We start from the raw sequence: 25,631 nt of genomic DNA on the forward strand, positions 1-25,631 counted from the left end.
GGTTTAAGAAATATACTGAGTTAACGTTGCAAATAATGGGACTAATCAATACAGCATGTGTCCTTAATATGGTAATAATATAGCATCACTTCTGTGGTATTCCTGTTAAAGTGCATAACCTGAATCTAATCATAAGGAAACATCAGATAAACCCAAATTAGGTACATTCTGCAAAATAACTGGCCTATACTCTTCAGATTTGTCGGCTTTTAAAATACAAAGAACGGCTTTCATACTGTTTCAGATTACAGGAGACTAAAAGAGACACGATGACTGAGTACAGTGCATAATAGTGGATATTCTTTTGCTATAAAAGATACATCAGGACATTGAACAAAACCTCAGATCTATAGATTAGATAATAGTATTATTTCTATATTAACTTCCTGATTTTAAAAACTATACTATAGTTATATGAGAAGATTTTTTGTTTTTAGGAAATAAACACTGAAATATTTACAGCAAATTCACACAGCAACTTAAATGATTGAGAAAAAAAGAGAAGAGGGTAAAGCAAAGGTAGAAAAATGTTAATGTTTGGAGAATCTGGGTTAAGAGTATCTGAGGTTTTTGTATTCTTGCAACTTTTTATAAGTCTGAATTATGCTGACACAGCAACATCTAAACTTAAGAGAGGGAGAGATGACATTTGGTCTTGGCCTTTCTCAAGTTGAGCTCAGTAAGCTCAGCTGGTACAGCCCACTGCTTAGGAATTGTGTAATAATAATAGCTTCCATTTGTTATGCACCTACAATTGCAAGGCATTGTCCTTGGCAGTTACTTTATCACCCTTAAACATCACAGCAACCCTATGAGGTATGTACTCTTATCTCTTCTGTAAACAAAAGCAACCCATTGCCATCCAGCCTATTCCAACTCATAGTGACCCTATAGGACAGAGTAGAACTGCCCCATAGGGTTTCCAAGGAGCAACTGGTAGATTTGAACCGTAGACCTTTTGGTTTGCAGCCAAGCTCTTAACCACTGTGCCACCAGGGCTCCATCTCTTGTATAGATGCAGAAAATTAAAACAAAAAATTTGAGTAACTTCCTCAAGGTTGCAAAACAAACACAAAGCCAGTGGGGGAAGTACACTGCTAATTGACTCAAAAGCCCTGCTCTTTCTGCTATACTAGATTGCTTCTGTGAAGAAGGTGTTGATGATATAGTGTTCTTGGCTTACAAATGTAGGAAGTTTTCCAAGGTGCTTGGTGTTTGACCTAAAGATTAGATAATGCTAATTTGTCAGTATTTGCATAGCTTTACATCTGCGCATATAATGAATGATAGTGGTAATACAGATTACAAGACAGACTTCAATTGGGCATTCTTAAAGTTGTCAAGGATTTCATTCTTCTTGGGACAGCAATCAATGCCCCTGGAAGCAGCAGTCAAGAATTCAAACAAATTATTGCATTGGGCAAAATATGTAGCAAAATACCTCTTTAAAGTGTTAAAAAGCCAAAGACGTTACGGTTACTTTGATGACTACGATGAGCCTTGAGCCTGACCCGAGCCTTGAGCCTGACCCAAGCCGTGGGTTTTTTCCATTGCCTCATATGCATGTAAAAGCTGGACAATAAAAAAGGAAGACCAAAGAAGAATTGACACATTTGAATTGTGGTGTTGGCAAAAAATATTGAATATACTGTGGACTGCTAGAAGAATGAACAAATCTGCCCTGCAGGAATTACAACCAGAATGAACCATAAAAGCAAAGATGGCGAGACTTCATCTTGCTTACTTTCATCATGTTATCACAAGGGGTCAGTCACTAGAGAAGGGCATCATGCTTAGTAAAGTAGAGGGTCAGTGGAAAAGAAAGCGATCCTCAATGAGATGGACTGACACAGTGGCTGCAACGGTGGGCTCAAACAGCAACTATTGTGAGGATGGCGCAGGACTGGGCAACATTTCGTTCTGTTATACATAAGGTCGCTATTATCAGAGCCAATGTGATGACACTTAACAACAAACAGTATTAGAGTTGGCCACAATCTTAGCTTTATAGTATTTTCATAAGTACTATACAACACTTTCCCTTGTCTGACAAAATGAGAACTCAAGCCATGCTGATGGTTTCTGGTAAGTATTTGAATTGTTAGCTGACAGTCAAGTCAGTGCAGCTTTTTAAAAACCTCTCTTTGGGACAGTTATAAAAGGAAGTATATGTTCATTATAGGAAAACATGTAAATACCTACTAACTCAGGAAAAATAACACTACCTCAAATCCCGCTGTGCATAGATAACCACTGTGAATATTTGGGGAATATACTTCCACTTCTCAATCTGTGCAAAGATAATTTTACATAAATGCTATCATACCATACATGCTGTCTCTCAACCTGCACTGTCAACAGTACATCACAAATATCTTTGCTTGTCAGATGCACTTCATCATTTTGATGATAACATCACCGTTTTTGGCATAGACTAGAACTTCCTTAACAGTCTTATTGTTTTAGTTGTTTCCCATTTACACTTCACCAGTGGGACACATGAGTTCAAGTTTCCCCACACTTTGGAACTTTTGTCACTATTTTTCATCTTTGCTATTCTTGATAAGCAAAAAATCATTTTTCATCTTAGTTCTTTTATAATCAATGTATTAAACTTTTTTTTTAATTAGTGTGCTGGCCATTTGTATTACTTTGTGAATGACTTATTTATGATTATTGCCTGGTTTTTCTGTTTTGGGTTGAAGGTTTTTTTTTTGGTCCTAGTTTAATACATCTTTAAATGGCGAGACTATTAATCCTTAATATATGTTGTAAATGTGTTTTTCAGTTTGTCATTTGTTTTTGAATCTTACGGTGGTGTTTTTTATTGTTATGCTTTTTTGCTGTTCAACATTTTTACCTTTTTTATAAAAATAATCAAATTTATCAATCTTTTCCTCTTACATTTTTGACCCTTTGCATCTTGTTTAAGGATTTACCCATCTCAAGTTTACATAAATTTTCTCCTGGTAATTTTACATATAATTTATTTTTAAACCATATTTAAATATTTAATCCACCTAGTATAACACAGCTTTTTAAAAATGTAGAACTTTTTATTCTGCACAATATGTTTGAAAAAGAAAGATCTCAGCAAATAGACTTTCCTTTATATTGGGAAAATCAACTATGTCTCATTTATCTAGTGCTGCTATAACAGAAATACTACAAGTGGATGGCTTTAACAAAGAGAAATTTATTCTTTCACAGTCTAGGAGGCTAGAAGTTCAAATTCAGGGTGCCATCTCCAGGGGAAGGCTTTCTGTCTCTGTTAGCTCTGGGGGAAGGTCCTTGTCATCAATCTTCCCTAATCCAGGAGCTCCTCAGCACAGGGACTCCGAGTCCTAAGGATGCACTATTCTCCTGGCTCTTGTTTCTTCCTAGTACGAGGTCCCCATGTCTTTCTGCTTGCTTCTCTCTTTTATTTTGTATCTAAAAGAGATTGACTTGACAAAACCTAATCTTGTAGATTGAGTCCTACCTCATTAACATAACTGCCACTAATCTCACCTCATTAACATCATAGAGATAGAATTTACAACACTTAGGAAAAAATCATATCAGATGACAAAATGGTGGACAATCACACAATACTGGGAATCCTGGCCTAGCCAAGTTGACACGTTTTGGGGGACACAATTCAATCCACAACAAATTAAGCTTTTTAAGTCCTGTTGAGTCAATACTGAAATAATTAATAGTGAGATACAATTTTTTATATACTATATTTACATTCTTCCTCCAAATCTTCAAATGGCTGGCACTTAATATTCAGACCTCAGCATAATTGTCACCTTCTCGGAAAGGCCTTCTCTGATTTTAACATAAACTGTATCTGATCAGTCAGTCTGAAAAAGAAGACGACCCGATAGTCCTGAATCCTATTCCCTGTTTAATTTTCTTCATAGTGTCTGATCTCATGTTTGTTTCTCCCCATTTGGGGGGGAAAAAAAAAAGCTTCTAAGAACTTAATGGCATTATCCCAAAGCAGCATTACTGGGAGCTCAAGGTAGAAAAGGCTTGTCTCAGATTTGTGGGTTTGGCTTTGTCTAATGGAGTAAATCTCCAATATAACTGATAGTAAATCCCAAATTTTAGGAGAATTATATTGGCAGACATGGCACAGCTTGGAATAATAGGGCTTGAAATGATGCAAAGTGAAAAGAGGCTTTTGGGCCCCTAAACTTCTATGAGCGGGAAGCAAACAGAAAATGAATCAACTGAAGACACTGCTGCATTTTGTGGAATAGGAAGGAAAATTCAAAAGGCAGGACCAAGAGCTGAAAGGACAGAGCCAAAAACTAGAGACTTATTCTCAGAGATTAGGATCCTGACTGGATTTCAGATTGCTATGAACCATGTGTGCCTCCCATTTTCCTCCTTTTTGAAAGAAGTCTCTTTAGTGATACTCTGTCACACCATTGTATGTTGGATGTGTGGAGGGTAGATAGATAACTTGTCTGTATAGTTTACAGTACTTTACAGGTAGCAAGGAATGGTACTCAAAGAGTTTTACCTGAGTAGCCTCTTCCGCACCTGGAACCAATTTAGATGACAAGGTCCTGGAGCTCTAGCCTAAGCCTGAAGCTGCGAAAGATTAGACTTTAGAGGGTCAAGGGTCTTGGGAGGGGTGAATGTATTTTGTATATGGGAAGTATGTAAATAATTTCTGGCCAGAGGGTGAACTGTGCTGGTTTTAAATCATGTCCACAACTTTTTTGATACTCCTCCCATCAAGAGGTAGAATTCCAGTTTCCAACCTCTTGAGTAGGGGCTGGCACTAGTAATCTTCATAACTAATAGAATGTGGCAGAAGTGATGTTGTGTGATCTCCAAAGCTTGGTTTGGCTCGCTGGCTGTCTCTCAGGGTGCTTCTCCATGGAACCAAGCTTCCATGTTGTGAGCAGGCCCAGGCCATGTCAACCACCAGCCATGGGAGTGAGGAAGCCCCAGCCCCCATCTGACTACAACCAATATGAGAGACCCCAAATGAGAACTCACTAGCTGAGTCCGGTCAGCCCTCACAGTTGTGAGTGAGTAATGTAGTCATGCATCACTTAACGTTCATGATATATTCTGTGAAATAGGACATTATGTGATTTGGACGTTGTACAAACACCATATTACATACAGGCAGTCCCTGGTTTATGAACATTGGACTTGTATACAACCCATAGTTATAAACCAACCCCTGTAAAGCCTATTATATTAAAAAGTAGAGGTACATGCAGTGGTTCATAATAACAGACCACATCAAAACATTATTATTGTATTATTATGTTAAAGATATTTTAGTGTATATGGAAGTGTTTTTTTTTTAATGTGTCGCATGTGGGAAGCTGTTGGGTTCGCTACATCCATTTACATCCACTACATCCTGTTCTCCAATTGGGATTTCTAAACCCTGTTATAACCTTATGGGAGCAGGGGCATTTATGCAGTCAGACGTTGTCCAAATGGACATGTGGCGCATGACTGTACATGATTATTGATGTTTTTATGCCACTACGTTTGGGATAGTTTATTACACAGCAATGGGTAATTAGAACAGTGACCTTTCCTAGGAACACCGGAGAACATCTACCAGCATGATGATGGCCCTGGACATTGTCTTTACTTCTCAGTTAGTGCCCATTGCATGTGTTTTCTCCAAAGCTTCTGTTGACCAGAGGTTCTTATCTACCACAAGCTTCTCCTTGTTTCAGGATGTTGACACTTCTGAGAATTCTGGAAGTTAAGAAAAATATATTATCATTAGGTGCTGTCGAGTGGGTTCTGACTCATAGCGACCCTCTGTACAACAGAACAAAACACTGCCCGTTCCAGTGCCATCTTACAATCATTAATGCTTGAGCCCATTGTTGCAGCTACTGTGTCAGTCCAACTCATTGAGGGTCTTCCTCTTTTTCACTGACCGTCTACTTTACCAAGCATGATGTCCTTCTCCAGGAGCTGGTCCCTACTGATAATAAGTCCAAAGTATGGGAGATGAGTCTTCCCATCCTTACAAGAAAAATACTTAGATTTATGATTTTAAAAAATTGGCAAGGGAAGTTACATCAGTAAGCACTATTGTGTTCAAGTAAGAAAAATAGTGCAGGTGGAAACAGTAGTTTGTGGCAGTTAACCCTGCTCTCTCCAAACTCTTACTGAATGTCAGTGGCTCATTCTAGAAACTTGTTAGCTACATACATGGCACTTAGTTAATATTCAGTTTTGTTTATTGCTGCATATAATTGTGAGCTAAGGTAAAGCAAAGAAAAAAGTCAGTTTATGGTTCTAATATTTTATCCTTTGAATGTTTTGTAATGAAACTTTTTTCAAATTGCAAAACAATGAATATTGGTGGTAGGAACTTTTGAAAATACAAGTACAGCACAAAGGGAAAACAATAAAACCCCTCATCTCACCAGAGATTTTTTTCTCTTAATTTTTTAATATACGTCTTTCTAGACTCTTCTATGCATATATATTAATGGGATAACATTATATATGGTGTTTTATAACCACTTTTCTGACAATCACTTAATTTATCATCATCTTTTGTATTTGTATAGTATTCCATTTCATAGTTATGCCGTATATATTTAAACCATGCCTATATTTAGTAGGGGCCGTGGTGACAGTGGGTAAACGTTTGGCTGCTAACCAAAAGGTCGGCAGTTGGAATCCACCAGCTCCTCTTTGGAAACCCTATGGGGCAGTTCTACTTTGTCCTATAGGGTCGCTATGAGTTGGAATCAACTTGACAACAATGGGTTTTTATTTTTTGTTTGTTTAATAATCCCCGTCCCTCTGATATTTTTACAAGTAAAACAACACTTCAGTGAACATTGTTGTCTAAAGTTGATGGATCAAGAAATGGTTGTTAAGTTGTAAGCTAACCAATGTAATAGCAAACACGTTATAAGTAAATCATTTTACTATCATTCTAGAAATCCTTCATGGCATCCCATCTTACTCAGAGCCAAAGCTAAGGTCTTTCCCATGACCTAAAATACCCTACAACTTCTGGCATCTGCATGTGCGCGAACACAGACATGTACGTGCCGCTCACTCCTGCCTCTAGCTCATGTTCTACCACACCCTGCCCACCTTTTTTGTTCCCCTGCAGCCACGCTGGTCTCTTGATCTTCCTGAAACACCTGGCTAAAGCCGTGCATCATGACCTTTGCACTTGTTTTTCACTCTGCCTGTGGCACCCTTACTCCGGGTGTCTACAAGCCTTCCTCTTTCCTTCCTTTCTTGCTTTGGCTTAAATATCACCTTAGCAGCGAGACCTTCCTTGACTTTACAACATAAGACAGGAACATCATACTAGGCCACCCATCTGCTCCTGCCCCCACATTCCCCAATTTTCCTTACCCTGTTTTTTTTCCTGCAACATTTATCTGACATACTTGTTACTTTTCTTCTACCAGAATATAAGCACTGTGAAGTCAGGGACTTTGTTAGTTTGATCACTGTTGTACCCACGGGGACTAAAACACTGCCTGGCACATAGTTGGCATTCAATAATAATCGTAAATAATAGACTGACTATGAGTTGAAAATCAATTCGATGACACCCAACAACAACATCGGGATTGTGGCAAGGAGGACAAGGAGGTAAGAACAGTATAGAGGTATTATCTCTTTTAGGTGAGAGATACTCTGCATTGGAGTTTATGAACCAAAAAGTAGAGATACAATGATGATATTTGAAGATTTGGAGGTTATGACTGTCAGAAGAACAAAAAAGTCATGTAACTGAGGATTGTATGAGTTCTGGAAAGTGGAATTGGGTGGGACTGGAGTGGAGTGGATGGGGGCAGTGGACAGGCTTCCTTTTTCATTTTATACCGTTCTTTAAGATTTGAACTTTTATGGTGTACATCTATTGTTTATATAATAAGAACATATTTGGATTTGGAACATATTCCTAATTTCTGGTGATGGCTGGTTACTAAAAACAACAATAACAAGATTTTGGATTAAAAAAAAATAGGGATGGTGAGTAGCGTCTGGGGTCTTAAAAGCCTGTGAGCAGCCATCTAAGATACTCCACTGGTTTCACCCCTTTGGGGGCAAGGGAGAATGAAGAAAACGACACAAGGGAAAGATTAGTTCAAAGGACTAATGGGCCACAACCACCATAGCCTCCACCAGCCTGAGTCCAGTACAACTAGATGGTGCCCGGCTACCACCACTGACTGCTCTGACTGGGATCACAACAGGGGATCCTGGACAGAGCTGCAGAAAAATGTAGAACAAAATTCTAACTCACAAAAAAAGACCAGATTTACTGGCCTGACAGAGACTGGAGAAAACCTGAGAGTATGGCCCCCAGACACCCTTTTAGCTCAGTAATGAAGTCACTCTCGAGGTTCACTCTTCAGCCAAAGATTAGACAGCCCCATAAAACAAAATGAGACTAATAGGGCACAGCAGCCCAGGGACAAGGACTAGCAGGAAGGAGGGAATAGGAAAAGGAAATGAAAAGTGAACTCTCACGCCAGCTTTAGGATAAAAGTCTGTAACCAGGGAGGGAAATGGAGTACTGGAAAAACCAAGCTACCTGTGCTAAGATCTGGTAGTTGCTGATACTGCAAAGGCTTGTCCTCTTCGTCTATGGCTTTGCTAAGCCAAAAAACAGACATCAGCACAGAGCCCACCTCGGAAGGGGTGTTTGTGGGATACCTTAACTAACAAACATGAAACTCAGGTCCCAGGTTGCAACATCCTCAAGGTTAAGAAAAGATCAGACTTAGCTCCCCTCTTCCCAGCAGTTGTGAACGTAGACAGAGGGCTGCCTTGGTGCTTAGCAGAGCAGGGAAGGGGCCGGGATGGAAAAGGCAGTGTCCCTAGGAGGTTTGTCCTGCAGGCCTGCTTTCCTGCAGCTTAGCTCCTCAAGTATGCATAGCTGGGGATGTGGGGGGTAACCATTCTCAAAATCTGAATTTGGCAGAAGCACAGCAAAATCTCTCTGGAAAAGGGCTCATCCTTCCTAAGCCATAGAGAACCCCCTCAAATACCTTTTTAAGGGTAATTATTGCCCAGCAAGCAATAAAGATTACATTAGACAATCTGAATATAATAATCAACAGAAATAGAAGAATGGAGGAAAAAACCTGCATAGACTAGTCAGGCTTATTGAAATATGATTTACATAATGTATAATTCATCCTTTTTTAATACACAGTTCTATGAGTTTTGGTAAATGCTGTAGTCATATGCCCACCAACACAATCAAGATATAGAACAGTTTTATTACCCCTCAAAATTCATTCACTTGTGCCCCTTCATCCTCAGCCCCTAGCAACTACTGGTCTGTTTTCTATTACTATAATTTTGCCTCTTAAACAATGTCATATAAATGGAATCACATGGTATATAAAGGGCCAGATAAATATTTTAGGCTTTGCAGGTCATAGAGTCACTTGTAGCATGAAAGCAGCCATAGACAATACATCAATGGCTGTATTCCAGTATACCTTTATTATCAAAAACAGGTAACAGGCCAGATGCAGCCCATGGGCCTTAATTTTCTGACCCATGTTCTAAAAGATTTAGGTTTTACATTTAAGTCTATGATCCATTCCCAGTTAATTTTTTTTAATATGATATAAGTATGGCTCAAGGTACTTTAGTAGTAGTATTTTCAGACTATTTCTCTACTAAATTATCTTTTTACCTTGTCAAAAAATCAATTGTCCATACAACTGTGGGTTTATTTCTGGATTCTCTATTTGGCCTCTGTGTCTGCCCCTTCCGCAGTATTGTACCATCTTGGTTATTGTAGCTTTGTAGTAAGTCTTAAAATTAGGTAGTGTGAGTCCTCCAGTTTGATTCTTTTTTTCCTCCCAAAATGTTTTAGGTTTTCTAGTTCCGTTGCTCTTCCATATAGATTTTAGAATCCGCCTGTCAACCACCACAAAAAATCCTGCAACGTTTTTGATTGGGATTACATTTAATTATAGATCAGTTTTGACATCTTGACAGTATTTAGTCTTCCAGTCAATGAACACAGCATATCTCTCCATTTATTTTAGTCTTTTAAAATGTCTTTTATCATATGCTTTCAGCATCCAGATCTTGCACATAATCTGATGGAATTATAGCCATGTATTTCATGTCTTTTGGTACAATTGTAAATGGTACTGTTTTTAAATGTTTAATTTCCAGTTGTTCACTGCTAGTACATAAAAACCCCATTGATTTTTGGGCATGGACTTTGTATCCTATGACATTTCTAAACTCACTTTTTTGTTCTAGTAATTTTTTTTTCTAGATTCTTTGGGATTTTCTACATAAATAAACATGTCTGCGAATAAAGACTATTCTATTCCTTTCTAATCTGTATGCCTTTTACTTCTTTTATTTTTCTTTTTCCTTCCTCGTTCTCTCCGTTTCTTTCTCTATCTTTCTTACATTGGCTAGGACCTCCAGTAATAATGTGAATAGCAGTGATGAAAGCCAAGAACTTTGCTTGTTCATGAACTTAAGGGGAAAGCATTCATTCTTTCACTAGTAAGCTTATGTTAACTAGTTTTTTGTAGATGCCCTTTGTAAAATTGAGGGCATTCCCTTCTATTCCTGTTTGCTAAGAGGATTTATCATGAATATATATTGGATTTTGTCAGATGCTTTTTTCCACCTGTTGAAATGATTATATGGTTTTTCTTATTTAATTGGTTGATGTGATGAATTGTGTTGATTGATTTTTGAATGTTGAACCAACCTTTGCTATATTTCCGGATTCAATTTGCTAATATTTGATTAAGGATTTTTGCATCTATGTCTATGAGGGATATTAGTCTGTAGTTTTGTTTTCTAGCAGTATCTTTGATTTTGGTATCAAGGTAATGGAGGGCTCGTTAAAAGAGTTGAGAAGTGTTCCTTTTATTTTCTGGAAGAGTTTGTATAGAATGCTGTAAATTTTCCTTTAAACACTGCTTTAGCTGCATCTTATAGGGTCACTATGAATTGGAACCGACTCAATGGCAACAGGTTTGGTTTTTGGCTAGCTGCATCCCACAGTGTGATGTGTTTGGTTGAAAAGAAGCAGTACCTGGGAGAGGTGACCCAAGGCAAAATTTGTGGTTGTAGAGCGCCCTTGTTTGTCTCACATATAAGACATAGCTACATGGGTTCTGCTCTCTTTTGGTCCACAGTAGTCACAGAGTTGCCTGTCTAATCATTGTTCATGAACCGTGCTCATTGTTTATATTCAGATGGGAATGTCACAGTGTTTCTGTTAGTTGCCAAGGTCATTTTTCCCTTTCTAAGGGTCCTGGCTGGAGATAGCATATATCACTTTTGCATACATTTCATTGGTCAAAACCCAATCATATGGGCACACCTAACTGCACAGGAGATTGGGAAGTAGATTTTGGATACATGCCCAGAAGGACAATATGAACCAGGTTTAGTAATTACATACGATAACATTCTCTTGTTTGTTTCTTGGTTGTTCTTTCTAATTAGTCCCCATCTGCACTCTTATTTCCACTTCCATAGGCACATACCCTAGTGTATTTAATATGTGTCCCTCTGATCTACCATCCATATATTTAATTAGATTTTTATAAATCTTTGAAAAATACATAAGATTTCTTTGAGTTTGTCTTTTTATATACTTATTGTCTGTATATCATTCTTACTAATTTTTTCACCCTGTATTATGTTTTTGATATCTATTCACATTGGTGCATGTAAAGCTAATTCATTCCTTTTGACTGCTTCAAAATAGTTCATTTTATTCATAGTCAACATTTTAGTTCTCCATTCCCTTGTGTATAAACAGTCAAAAGCTTTACTAATTTAATAATGTCATGTTTATTCTTTCAATTATCTTTTGCTAGCTAATAAAACCCCTAACTTAGTGGCTTAAAATAACAACAGTCACTGATTTTATTCACAAATTTGCACTTCAGGCAAGGATTGACAGAAACAGTTCATCTCTGCTCCATGCAGCATCAGCTGGAGCTGGAAGTGACTCAAGGTCTGAAGGCTGGAGTTAACTGAAGGGTTGATTTTGCTGTCAGTTGGGAGTGATTATAATTTTCTATTTAGTTATTGTAATACTGCTAATAGCTGTCATTTATTGAACACCTATCACAGGTTGGACACAATACCAAGTATTTTACATTTTATCCTTACAATAACCCAACAGAGAAGGTAATTTCCCTATCTTGTAGATGAAGAAATGGATATTTACATAGATTAATTAATATGCCCAGGTTGCACAGTAAGTATGGAATCAAAATTTCATCCAGATTTCCCTAGCCCTAGGACAAGCATAACTCTTATCCTAAAAAAGCAAATATAATTTGTACCATCAAACTGTTAGTTCATCTAAATTGTTTCTTCATCTTCCTAGGCACACAACTAGACTCCATTTCCCAGCCCTCATTACAATTAGGCTTGGTCATATGATTGATGTCCAGCCTATGCAATATGAGTAGAAGATACATGCCCTATTTCTAGGTCTGGCCCAATAAAATTTCTCATTTCCCACCCTCTAAGCTCTTTCCAACCCATAGCAACCCTAGAGGACAGAGTAGAACTGCCCCATAGGGTTTCTAAGGAGCAGCTGGTGGATTTGAACTGCCAGCCTTTTAGTTAGAAGTCGTATCACTTTAACCACTGTGCCATCTAGGGTCACTACACATCAGAACCGACTCGACAGCAGTGGGTTTTTGGTTTTTTTGTTGGGTTTTATGCTCTTTCCAGGGGCAGTGGTGGTTCAGTAGTAGAATTCTTGCCTTCCACGTGTGATACCTGAGTTCGGTTTCTGGCCAATGCACCTCAAGTGCAGATACCACCCATCTGTCAGTGGAGGCTTGTTACCTATGATGCTAAACAGGTTTCAGCAGGACTTCCAGACTAAAACACACTAGGAAGAAAGGCCTGGAGATCTACTTCTGAACAATTGGCCATTGAAAACCCTATGGATCACACTGGTCAAATCCTGTTGTGCATGGGGTCACCATGAGTTGGGGGGCTGACTCAACAGCAGATAACGACAACAGTACACTTTCCACTTCTGCCATCTGGTTGACAATGCCTAAGGTGACCTTGGAAAACACATACTGAAGATGGCAAAGACTGACTGCTTGGGTCCCTGAATGACTGAAACAGACCCTCCAGCCACCAATCTAAAATCTCCCTGGACTGTTTATATGAGCAAAAAATAAACTTCTATTGTGTTTAAACCATTATATATTTACAGGTTTATTCATTATAATAGTTCATCTTCTTTAACTTTTCTGTACTGTTTCAATTATCCTTTGTTGGGTAACAAACCACCTCAAAACTTAGTGGCTTAAAACCACAATCTTTATTAGTTCATGTCAGAAATTTGGAGTCTTACTCGTACAGCTATAGTCAGCTGGTGGGTGGGCTGGGGGCTGGTTGGTCTAGCATTGCCTCATCACATATCTGATGATTGGTACTAGCTGCTGACTAGGCCCTGTGTCTCCAGCAGACTTCCCTGGGATTATTTACATGGTAGTGTGAAAGGGTTACCAGAAGCAAGAAGAGAGCAAGCCCAATAAGTGGACAAGTACTTTTCAAGCTTCTGCTTGCATCTCTTTGCCAGTGTAACATCATCCAGTGCAGGTCACATGGGTAGAGAGAAATGTGATTTATTGGGAGCCATTACTGCAACAATCTACCATACGTATTACTGTACTAAAGCACACATTAGGCAAATCATTCACATAATTACTTCTTCATTGTGTTATTTGTTAGTAGAGTCCAGTTATGAGGCAGTTTCATAACCCCTGAATCAAGTTCTAGTATTAGTGTTGGTTATAATAAAAATCATACTGATTTTATTGTTTAATTACTTTTCAGACCTATATATGAGAATGGAATATTTACCAATACATCATAAATTTAGGTCAGTAGAATTAGCATTTAAAGAAATTTGTTTCTTTGAACACCAATTCTGCTAACCATAACCCACTGGATCTGTCATTTGAATTATCTAATATGTAGCAATGATCTCAGCTTTAACCAAAGCAATTTTTTAAAGGGCTAAACTTACATTCACCCTTAATTTAGAGTAACTTGTAAACAAATGAATGGTTACGGTGTATAGTCAGCACTTTCTCACCATCTAACTTTTCCTTTACTATGCCACATTGAATCACAGTTAAGAGCAGAATGCTTTCTTCCGTCTCTGAGGGTAAAGGTCTCTAGAAAGCTTTATCTCCACAATGATACTGACTTGAGAAGGAGTGCCCAGGTTCAAATTCTGTCTCTTCTGCTTATGAGCAGCATGACCCTGGGTAATTCAACTGTTCAGTGCATCAGTTCCCATCTATAAAATGGGGATAATTACCACAACCTACCTGACTGGGTTGTTAAGTGGATTAAATGAGATAATATATCTAAAGCCCTTAGACCAGAGCCTAGCCTAGAATAATAAACTTATAAATATTATTTCTTTCCTCCCTCAGACCAACATAGAACATCAGACCATCCTCAATCAAGGGCTTAGGATGGCATTTTTGTAGCCCCTCTGCATTTAGAGTCTCTCTGCCTTTTTTTTTTTTTTTTCCATTTCCAATAAATGTATGTTGCATAAGGTCCCACAGCCTCATGGCCCCATTTTGACCCTGAATTGCATCTAAAGCCAAAACAGCCCAGGAACCAAAAAGTAATGGAAAGTAAACTATTCCTACAATATACTGTGAACATAGTAAATGAATAGTAAATTTATAACACCCAGCAATGCCTCTTTAAAATACACTTTCCCCAGTATCTAAAAAGTACTGGATCCTAGATGATACTACAGAAGTATTGTTAATCTTATTAAGTATGATAATTGTAATTTTGTAGGAGATTGTATTCTTAGAAGATGCCTGCTAAAATACTGAGGGGTAAAGTTTCATGATGTGTATAACTTTCAAATGCTACAGCAAAAGAAAAATCTAAACACACACACAAGAAAGAAAACAAATATGGTAAAGTATTTATACAGGTTAATACCACGTGGAGGATATGAATGTTTATTGTTTTTCAGGTTTCTCTAGGTTTGAAACTTTTCATAATAAAATTTTAGGGGAAGGATGGAAATATATTTCTCTTGATCTCCCATTTTTGTCTTTATTCCTTCCTCCCTCACTCCCAGCTCCCCCAAACTGTCTCCCCAATCTCCTGTGCAGGGTCTCTTATCTCTCCTTATCTGTGGATTAGCTTTGTTGTTATGTACTTAATTAACAGTAGCAGCAGCAGCATAGCATAAGTGGTTAAACACAAACTCAGCGGCAAGACTGCCTGTGTTTTAATCCCAACTCTTCCACTTGTTTTTTGTGAGACCTTGGGCAAGTTACTTTAACCTCTTGGTCGCTCAGTTTTCTCAACTTCATAGGGTTATTATGAGGAACACACACACACACAAAAATGAGTATAAATGATTAGAAGACGTCTTGGTATATTCTGAGCACTCTATAGGAGTTTGCTGCTATTATTATCATCTCTTGGTTTCCCCAACCTCTTTCATTCTACTCAATGATGGTGGACCTTAGAGCCTTCCCCCTGGGGAGAGGAAATTGCAGGGAGATTGCAATGCTTGTTACTTAATACCTTTCTTTGCAAACACAGAAGGAATTGAAATAGACAAAAATACTCCTGAAAATTTTTTCAAATTTGGAAGAAACATATTCTTATGCCTGGGATAATGGTGGACACTGATGGTGGTTTCACTATCCTACTACAGTACCTCATGCAACCATCTTGTCTTCAGCTCTCTTCTGCTCCTTTCTGACTGTTACAGTGAAGGAGCAGCCCTTCTGCCTATGTGAGGTCCATTCTCTCACCTGTGTTGTGCGTCCCATCCCAGCTTACCTTCTCAGGAGCCTCACATCCTCAGTTACTGCTTCTCTCTCCTATACTCACCTCTCTCTCAAGTCACATCTTTCTCATCAACACTTAGCTCCCTCTCATCTTAAGACAAAGTAACCCTCTCTAGACTCCATATACCCTTTGAACTACTGTCCTATTTTGTCTCCTTCACATCAAATTTCTTGAAAGATAACCTCATCTCCCAATTACTGCTGAACCCACTCCAGCCTGGCTTCCCTGTTATCATTTTAAAACAGCTCTTTTTAAGGGGGCCAGTAACCTTCATGTCACTAAATCCATGGGCATTTTTCAGGACTGGTCTTATGTTGACCTTTCAAAAACATTCAACAATGTTGACTGTAATCTCCTTATTGAGACCATTTTATTCTCCATCGATTTACATAACACCACACCCTCCTGTTTTTCCTTCAATCTTTCTGGCCTCTTCTTAGTTTTCTTTGAAGGCTCATCCTCCTTCACTTTGTCTTTAAATGACAGAGTTCAAGACTCAGTCCTTGGTCCTTTTCTCACTCTGTACTCTCTTCCTAAGTTGGCACATCCATGACCACAACTTCAATACTGTCTATATGCTGTTGAATCCCAAATTTTTATCACCACCCCAGGCTTGTTCTTTAAGCCCCAGTTTAATTGGGCATGCACTAAATTGTTTTCACAACCTGCTAACAGGTCCATTGTACACTTTAAGAAACACTGGCCTATCCTGGAGTGGATCCCTGTCTTCTACCTCTCAGCCCCACTCGTACTATATTCCTTCTTGTGTTCTGTGCTCCAGTTACAATGACCAGGCTCCCTGTAGCCATGGGGCCTTTGGTCATGCTGTTTCATCTGTCTAGACCCTTTTTCTCCCATTCAGATCACATCCCTGAAGACTGCAAGGGAGATCAATGCTCCTTATGATAGGCCCACAAAGCCCCTGTACCTCTCCTCAAGACCCTCATCATGGTTGTAATTTGACCTTTATCCTGATTATTGATTAAATATCCATCTTCCCCACTAGACTGTAAGTGCTATGAGGCCCACTGTTGGGAGAGGCAATCTGCCATGGGCCCTGAGCACTCCCATGCATTCCTGCTGCTATGTCAAGAGCGCAAGGGCTGACTGACCACTTGTAAAAACAGCATGGGGCGGTGTCTTGACCTCCTCTAACTTCACAAGGGGGAAGGAGAACCAAGATAAAGCACCCAAGGCTGGTTCCTGTGAGGTGGAGGTCAGACACACCTTCTCTCTCCACCATCTTTACCAATTCTGACACCAACTGTCCCTCCCACAACACTCTCCACTTCTCTGCTGGGTTCGATTATTTATTGCAATGGCCACACAACTCACAGATCACTCTCATGATTATGGGGCTTATTAGGGAAGTAACAGCACTTCAGACTCAGGATATATAGGTCGTTCATCAGGATAGCCTCTCTCCAACGGTGCTCGCAGGCACGCCTCTCCCTGGCCCTCAGTCTCTGACCAAAGGCACTCAGCTTTCTCTCTCCATGGGCCAGGAAACTCACCTCGCTGCCTCCTGCTGCCGGGTCTGTGCTGCTGATCTCTCCTTCCTTGGTGGTGATGGTGAGCTCCTCCTGTCTGCTCTAGAATTGGCTCTCTTTTAAGGCAAAACTAACCAATCCCCTTGGTAAGCCACAATTACCCTATCACACAGTCACCTGGGTAGGAGTTACAAGACCATGGCTAGAAAGGTCACACACAACAGTAATTAATCGCACTGCACCACTCTTTACCCAGGCCATTCCTCAGGGCTGTATTTGAAGTGCACAACCTCGAGGCATGAAGTAATGTCTCCTTCTAGGACAAAGAGCAGGCTCTCTTACTGCTTGCTATAAAATAGCAGTTCCCCAAGCTCAGTGTTCCTCAGCTGTGATGCAGAGCCACATAGATACGTGTGTAACATCCATCTGGTCTCTGTCACACTGTCTCTGTGGAACTTGGGGACATGGGGAACTGGTGCAAACATGCTGGTGCTCATGCCGTTTGCTGTTCTGTGAATTATAATGTCCTTTGTCTCTGACCCTCGAGTCTCCTGTCTTGTGCCAATGTCCATGAAACAGTAACAGTCTTATTAACTTGTAAGTAGGGTAAAATCAAATCCCAAACATGGCACTCATCATTATATTCCTACCAGTCAATGTAGTGCCTGGCACAAAGTAGTTATTTAATATTTATTTGTAAAATGAATGATTGCATAGATGGATAGATGTACTTGCTGAGCTCTACTTAAGACACTGCAGGGATCAAACCCTTTCAGAAGTGCCAGCCATGTTCTGGAATTGTTCTGGGATTGTGGGGTAGACAACTGAAGGGACACAAAGATTAAATTGGCCTGAAGTTTCTTTGCTTATATGTGTCTAGTTAGAGCTTTTTGATCTGAAGACTCCTCATCTGACATATAAACTATCTGACAGGGGTAATGCTATTAGACAGTTGCATTTCATTCTGAATTCCTTGAATCAGTGTAATGTCCTAATATTTAGCTGAGCATGGCAGTGATGCATGGGGAGGGCTGATGTGGGAGGTAGGCAGCCTGGGTTGGGCAGAGGCCTGAGTTCTGTTTCAAAAGAGGAATTCTGGACATTCCCATGTCTCCTGGAGTGGGTGTGAGGGTGGTGGAAACAGGAAGTGAGAAGGGGAAGTGGAACAACAAAGGCAAACTGGGCCTCAAGTTCTGCCCAAAGGCCTGGTGGCAGTAGTTGGGGTCACGTCACCATAATTCATTACCCAAGCTGCTGGGCCAGAGTGCCTCAGACACAAACTGCCTCTGTTAAGAAGGACTGTTTCTCTTGCCAAAACAGCATGTGCTTGATAACATATAAGCAAAGTTTTTGCACACAGATTAAAACTCTTTTCAGGACAGAGAGTAAAAAGAAAGAAACCTAAGTTGAGAATGTTAACTTTATAACTCTTAAGATTTATTGAATTGGAAACTGAATAATGTGTAGAAAGGCAAACAGCCTCTAGGGGTAACAGAGGTGTTCTTGGCGATGGCAAGGGTGAGAATAATTATCTAGGATTTGACGAGCTCATGCATTCTCAATAGGGTGATATCACCCCCAAGGGGTGAAAATTGGTTCTTGGGGACAAAAAAAATCTTAGATATTACAATGGTTGTGGCCCTCCAAAAGACCACAGTACATGAACAGAAATACTGTACCTGTATACCTGTGGTATTAAAATTTCATTGGGAGGAGGAGAAAATTAGGGGGAAAATGTTTAAAAAGTCTCCTTAGAGGACAATTGTGAAAACCTGGAGAAACACTAGCGTAGAGGGTTCAGGTGAAAGGGTGTAAATGACCACTGATGAGTCAAGTGCATTGTCTCAGTAGACGGAAAAAAATCCTACACACTGTCTAGTGAAAATCCAAAAGCAGCAGTGGGTAGCCAGGATGTCCCGCACAGCTGCTTGGTAGGTGATGAGCTACTGGCTCGCCGCTGCCTCCATAAAACTTCTGGGCTGAGGGCCCCAGATACACTAGACCATTCCCTGGAGTCTGCAATACTGGGTATGATGGAGGGAGGAGATCAGGATTCCGGGTGTTAACCCACCCGTCCAACCCTCCCATTTTGTTTTTTTCTCATGTATTCCCATTCTCTCTCTACCTTCCCATTCCCCCCTCTCCTACTCTCCTGCTCTTTCTCAAGACACCCATCATTCATTTATCTTGCAGCCAGGGGAGTCGCTAGCAGTGTTAACGAGTGAATGAAAAGAACGCTAGAAACGGAGAACCACATGCTGACTTCAAAGAAAGAAATCACCTTCAGCCATGGTATTTTCTTTAGTGTGGAAAGCTGGATAATATACTCCAACATCTGTGAAATCAAATCAAAATGCAAATAAGCTTTTGGCTTTCCCAGTCCATGCTTCTAGATATGACAGGGTCACCTGGACACGCAGTCCCTTAACAAAATTAAAGACAATTTCAGGTATAGGGAATGGTTAGTTCTTATCTCGCAGGTATTCAGCCTTGGAAACGGCTTGTGGTATCTGGGCTGCTTATAAGTCTAGACTTTGCTATCAGTTTGAAAATGATGATGATGTTTTGGAGAGGCTCTTGAGGGTAGGAAGGCTGGCATAGCAGTCTCCTCTTTTCTCCTGCCTTATCCCTGATGCTCTCTAAGGCAGGGCTGGAGGAAAGAGGTCTGATTAGGTAACGAGAGTTGCTTATGGAACCCTTGCTACATGCCAAGTACTGTCCTAAGTGCTTTACATATATTAACTCATTTACTCCTCATAACAAAACAGCCCTGCGACGAAGCATTATTCTTATCAACCCCATTTACTGATGGGAAATTCTGGCGCAGGAGGCTAAGTCACTTGTCCAAGGTCACACAGCTGCTAGTAGTGCTGGGATCTGAACCCACATCATCAGTGCCCAGAGATCTTGCTGTAATACTGCTCTTAGAGTGTACTGCAGACTAACTTTCTACACTTCTCCGTGTCTTTGAACTCACAGATGAATCGGTTTAAGATAAAATTGTTCTAAACACAACGTACTTTGGTTTGAGTCTTACTGGACTAGAACAATGTGTCAGTCACCAGGTCCCCCTGCACAGTTGAATCATTTGGCCCACTTATGTAATGGATTAATTACTGGACACGTGCTGCCCCCTTGTGATGAAAATCACTCAAATAGGACCTTCTCTAGCTCTTTGGAATGCACCTACTTCTGGTCCAGTCCCATGGTTGTCAGACGTAGAATGTGTGGCCAGTGACAAAGCCCTTGGCTCTGTAGAGGCTTACTCTGATGTTGCCAGACATTCTCCAGGGTATTCTTGGCCTTCTGACTCTCAGTAAATGAGGCTTATAAACGTGACTCCAGAGTTCTGTAACTTTTAGTATCATTGGTATAGGAAGAGAGATCAGGCCTCTCAAAGAAATTCCAGGAACAGATCCTTGGGGCAAGAAGAGTTCATTGTATTTCCAGGTTTAACCAGCTTGGTGCAAAGAAGGTCAGGTGCAGAGTGAACTGAGGGTCACAAACACTGTCAGAGCAGTGGGAAAATAAAAGCAGCCAAAGGTCTGTGTTCTAGTTCTTGCTTTACCAATAATAAAGCCTGTAACCTTCCGCCCCTAGTTTCCTCACTGGTCACATGAGGAGGTTGAGCTAACTGAGCTCCAAGGTCCTTTCCACGTGCAACATTCTACATTTGCCAGGATCCTTTTTCTGAAGGATTTTGCACATTTTTCCCCATTTTTATACACATCCTGATTGTCATAGATGGAATTGTTTCCCCAAAAAATGTATGTCAACTTGGCTAGACTGTGATTCCCAGTACTGTGTGATCATCCACCATTTTGTAACCTGATGTGATTTTCCTATGTGTTGTAAATCCCTGAGGTGGGATTAGCAGCAGTTATGTTAATGAGGCAGAACTCAATCTACGAGATTAGATTATGTTTTAAGCCAATCTCTTTTGAGATATAAAAGACAGAAGTGAGCAGAGAGACATGAGGACCTCATACCACCAAGAAAGAAGCACCAGGAGCATAGCGCATCCTTTGGACCTGGGGTCCCTGTGCTGAGAAGCTTTCCCCTGGAGCTGGCACCCTGAATTCTGACTTCTAGCCTCCTGGACTGTGAGAAAATAAATTTCTCTTTGTTAAATTTTTCTTTGCGGTATTTCTATTATAGGAGCACTAGATGACTAAGACACTGATTTTAGTAAGACAAGATACATATTCATATTCACTAGTCCTCAGTTTCGTCATTTGTGAAATAATTCCTACTTCATAGGTGATTGTGAGGAAGTGGTTCCCATGTGTTCAGATAGGCTGGATTTGTTTTGGCAAAGGATAAACACATGTTGTTGGTTGCTGTTGAATTGATTCTGACTCATAGTGACCCCATGTGACAGAGAACTGCCCTGTAGGGTTTCCTAGGCTGTAATCTTTATAGGGGCATATCACCAGGTCATTCTCCCACAAAGGTGCTGGATGGGTTCAAACACCAGCCTTTTGGTTAGCTAGTAGCTGAGTGCTTATCCGTTGTGCTACCAGGGCTCCTACATGCACACATATATACATTTTTTTAATCAAGGGAAACTGATTTTGAAGACACTGATACCTCCACACTAATAAGTGATTATCTTGCACAGTGCCACTTTAAAACAGATGCCAACGTATGAATTTATGAATTCTTCCCTGCAGCTGGGAGTAGAGAACAATGTGTATAAGTCAGCAGCGTCTCCTTTGAATAGGAATAAACTCCATTCCAGTCTTCATCCTAGACAGTATTTAGGCACTGCCCATACTGGCTAATAACTATAGCTTAGGGAACTTTCCAACAAGGTCAGATACGTGGCTGGTAGTTCTTGAAATAAAGTCCCAAAATTTCAACATCAAGCTTCCTGTAATATCCTAGCCTTGTCAGTGAAAAACCTGGCCAGTTAATTTTCATTCGTTATTACCAAAGAGCACTTCCATTTAAGTGCCAACTAACTGCATACTGGGGGATGAATCCATTTCTTCATTGCCCAGTAAAGAACAGAGCCAAGGCCAGCACCACCTCACAAAGCCAGGCCCAAAAGCCTTTGCAGGTGTCCCAGTTCCCCTCAGCTCCTGAACTGGGAGGGAACATTTGGCTCATCGATATTTTGGCCCACTTCCAGGTGTGGCACAAGTCTGTTTCCAGTAACTAATTGTTCACTTCCAGAAAAAACCTTGCTATGGAGCTGAAAGGCAAAACTATGAGCATTATCACAGGTCCATGGAGAAGAATTTTAATAAGAGTGGAATTGGCTCTCAAGGAGCCTGAAGCTCATGTCACCAAGCAGATTCTTGCCATGAAATTTTACTCCCTTTTCAATCTATTTTAGCCAGTAAAGTTAAGGAGCATAATAGTTTAAGGGTGAAGCATGGACTTTTTGGCAGAGCTGCAGGGCCCAGGGGCCATCACAGCATGGTTCTCTCTACCTTAAAACTGAGTTAACTGAACCCAAGACCAGAGTAAGACTTTTAGATGCACTAAACACTAAAAAGGTTTTGAGCCCCCAATTATCTGTATAAAAAAACTTAAAAACAATAGAAAATTATAAAATAAGTGTGAGGATGTTAAACAAGTTTCTGATTTTTGCCATGACTACTTGTTGCCTTTTTGGCAAATAACAATCAAAATATCTCAAAAAAAATTTTCCTTGATTTTTTTCTGCCTGTCCCATAGTGATTTTTGTTGTAAAAACAATATCACAATGTCAAAAGAAAAATTTTAAATGTTTATAATAACACAATGCTAATACAGCTACTTTGATTTTTGCCTATCACCATCATGCTTTGCCTACTTTGAGACGTCTTTTTCCATAGTTATAGTCACAGTGTACTTTTGCAGTTTTGTAAATCAAGCATTTTCCCATGTTGATACATACTGTTTATAATTATCATTTGTATTCTATCAGTTTGACAATTTGCTTAATTATTTTCCAACCATTAGGTATTCGGTTTTCCAGCTCTGCTGTGGTGGTTGTGATTCCTGTAGACAATGTGGTTCTAGAGATTTAAAATTCTTTAGGATTATTTCTTTGAAGTGGGATTATCAAGTCAAAGATTCTTGCTATGAAATTTTACTCCCTTTTCAATCTACTTTAGCTAGTCAAGTTTAGGGGTGTAATAGTGACCCTGTGCCAGGCAGTATGCTAAATGCTTTACACGCATTGTCTCATTTAATCCTCACAGTGACCCTGGGAGGTCAATACTCTCTGATGTCCATTTTTTCAAGGATGAAATCGAGATTCTGGCAGTCTTCAGACTTGGCACCAAGTCACGTGGCTAGGAAATGGCAGAGTGAGCACTCCATAGAGCTAATACCACTCTGGCCACTTGGTGACTTTACAGGGCTTTTTCACAAGTTCCAAATCAGCATGGACATGGCATATATATATATTAGAAAATAGGAGCTGTCATCTTTTCCAAAATGAACCAAGATGTCCTATGGAAAGAAATAGCCATATCCCAAGTTTATAGAATTTATTTTTTATGTTCAGTTTTGTTTTTTGTTTTTTGTTTTTCTTAATTAGGAAAAGTCTATACTTCTCTTTCCAGAAACTCACCTATGTGTAAAAGTGAATCCTTCCAGCAAACTGGGAGCCCAGTTTCAGTTTTACAGTAGGGATAGGCAATCCAGTGTTCACCATCTAGAAGACCAAAGTATTTCCAGACGGAACTTAAGCCAACACCACACAAGTTCCTAGCTCCTTAGTGGCAGCAATTTTAATTTTGATAGTCTCTAAGAGCAATAAGGAGCCCTGGTGGCACAGTTAGCTCAGCTGCTAACCAAAAAACAAGGTCAGCAGTTTGAATCCACCAGCCGCTCCTTGGAAACCCTATGGGGCAGTTCTACTCTGTCCTATAGGGTCGCTATGAGTCAGAATCGACTTAGTGGCAAGAGGTTAAGAGCAATAATGTTTGGTGATTTCTGAGTAAGTTTTAGACTCTCAAGAGTTTAGTTTTAGCTGTTTAATAAAACATGAATTTGGTCAGCTGAGAAGTGTGGTTCTTTCACCAAGTCTGAAGTCCCGTCTGAGCACCACTGGCCTTCAGCATGCCACGCTCATGCCATTGTGCTTCCCACCCACCTCAATGCTGAGCAGGGTAGGTGATGAGGCTGGTGAGGGCCCAAGGTGCGCTGACTGCCTCTTCTGGAAATCCATCCCCACCTTCTTCTACTGGTTGTTTCCTGGCAGGGTATTCAAATGTAGGACTATCTCCTGTGGCTCATGAACTGCTTTTAACTGTGCCGTGTGTTGGAAGATTAGGCCTTGCCACTGCATTAATGTTACCTGACTCTTCCATGCATCCAGAACTCAGAGCACATGTCTCTATTGGCACTTACCTTCCTGGTTAATGATTTTAGTTCTCTGTTTTTCCCTCTAGTTGAATTCCTGGGGAAGATCCGAAACCTACTCCTCACCAGCCTCCAGCACAGTGCCTGGCACGCAGGGCTTAGTCAGTGTCGGGAGGCAGCATAGGAGAGACGAAGGTGAAGTGCTTTATTAAGCTGTGGATTCAGGCAGAACCCACCCCGAAGAACTTCAGTGCAGCAACATGTAACGCACTAGTCCCATGGCCAGCTCTGGAGGTACACCACAGGTTACAGTTACCACTGAGTGGGTGAATGGATGAATATGGGTCAGCGTTCAGGATTGTATGAAGGAAGATGTTACAATAGATGGAAGACTCACTGGAGTTATATGTAAGGTGTAAAACAACTCAAAACCCTTTGTGGAAGTTCTTTACATTCCAGTATGGCCCAAGTGGCCACATGTGTCTGTCTCATCATTGGGTTTGAGGCTGGAGGGAACACAGGGAAGGAAGGAAGTAGGCCTAGGAAGGGGGGGGGGGCTGCTGAGGGGGCAGAGGGAGAAGGGAGAAACCTGGAATTCCAAGGCCTCCCAGGCTACCTTGTTATGTACCTGAGTCCAGAGACTATAAAAATTGGAGGCTTTAAAGACTTCTGGCATGTTGGTAGCTCCCCACGTATGTTTTAATTAGTTCCTATTTCCTTGACTGGGAAATCATTTGAAAGTCTCCAAAAGGTGGTTGGCTTCATTAGGGTTAGGCAAGATGGAAGATATTTAGGCAACTGTGCTGCCCTGAAGTGGACTGAGCAGTATGAATCGGGCAGAGTTGCTGGGCTGTGTGTGTCCTGGCGGACAATGTCTGGAGTCAGCAGAGGAAAGAACAAGGAGAGGACATGGGGGAATGGAACGCCCCAGAAGTGATGGAGAGTTTGGAGTCAGATCGAGGTTCAAATCAGGGCCTCACTACTTGCCAGCTC

General features: G+C 40.3%; 1 protein-coding gene across 1 annotated transcript in view; it reads left to right on the top strand.

Moving 5' to 3' along the window:
• Positions 1–21,122, top strand: part of ZNRF2 (zinc and ring finger 2) — a 138,127-nt gene extending 117,005 nt beyond the window's left edge. Inside the window, exon 5 of the mRNA XM_023732369.1 lies at positions 19,530–21,122. The gene's annotated coding sequence lies outside the window, so the exon portion shown is untranslated. The remainder of the gene's footprint in view (positions 1–19,529) is intronic.
• Positions 21,123–25,631: the final 4,509 nt, after the last annotated feature.

Source organism: Trichechus manatus, unplaced genomic scaffold, assembly GCF_000243295.1.
Source record: "Trichechus manatus latirostris isolate Lorelei unplaced genomic scaffold, TriManLat1.0 scaffold00050, whole genome shotgun sequence".
Lineage (NCBI taxonomy): Eukaryota > Metazoa > Chordata > Mammalia > Sirenia > Trichechidae > Trichechus > Trichechus manatus.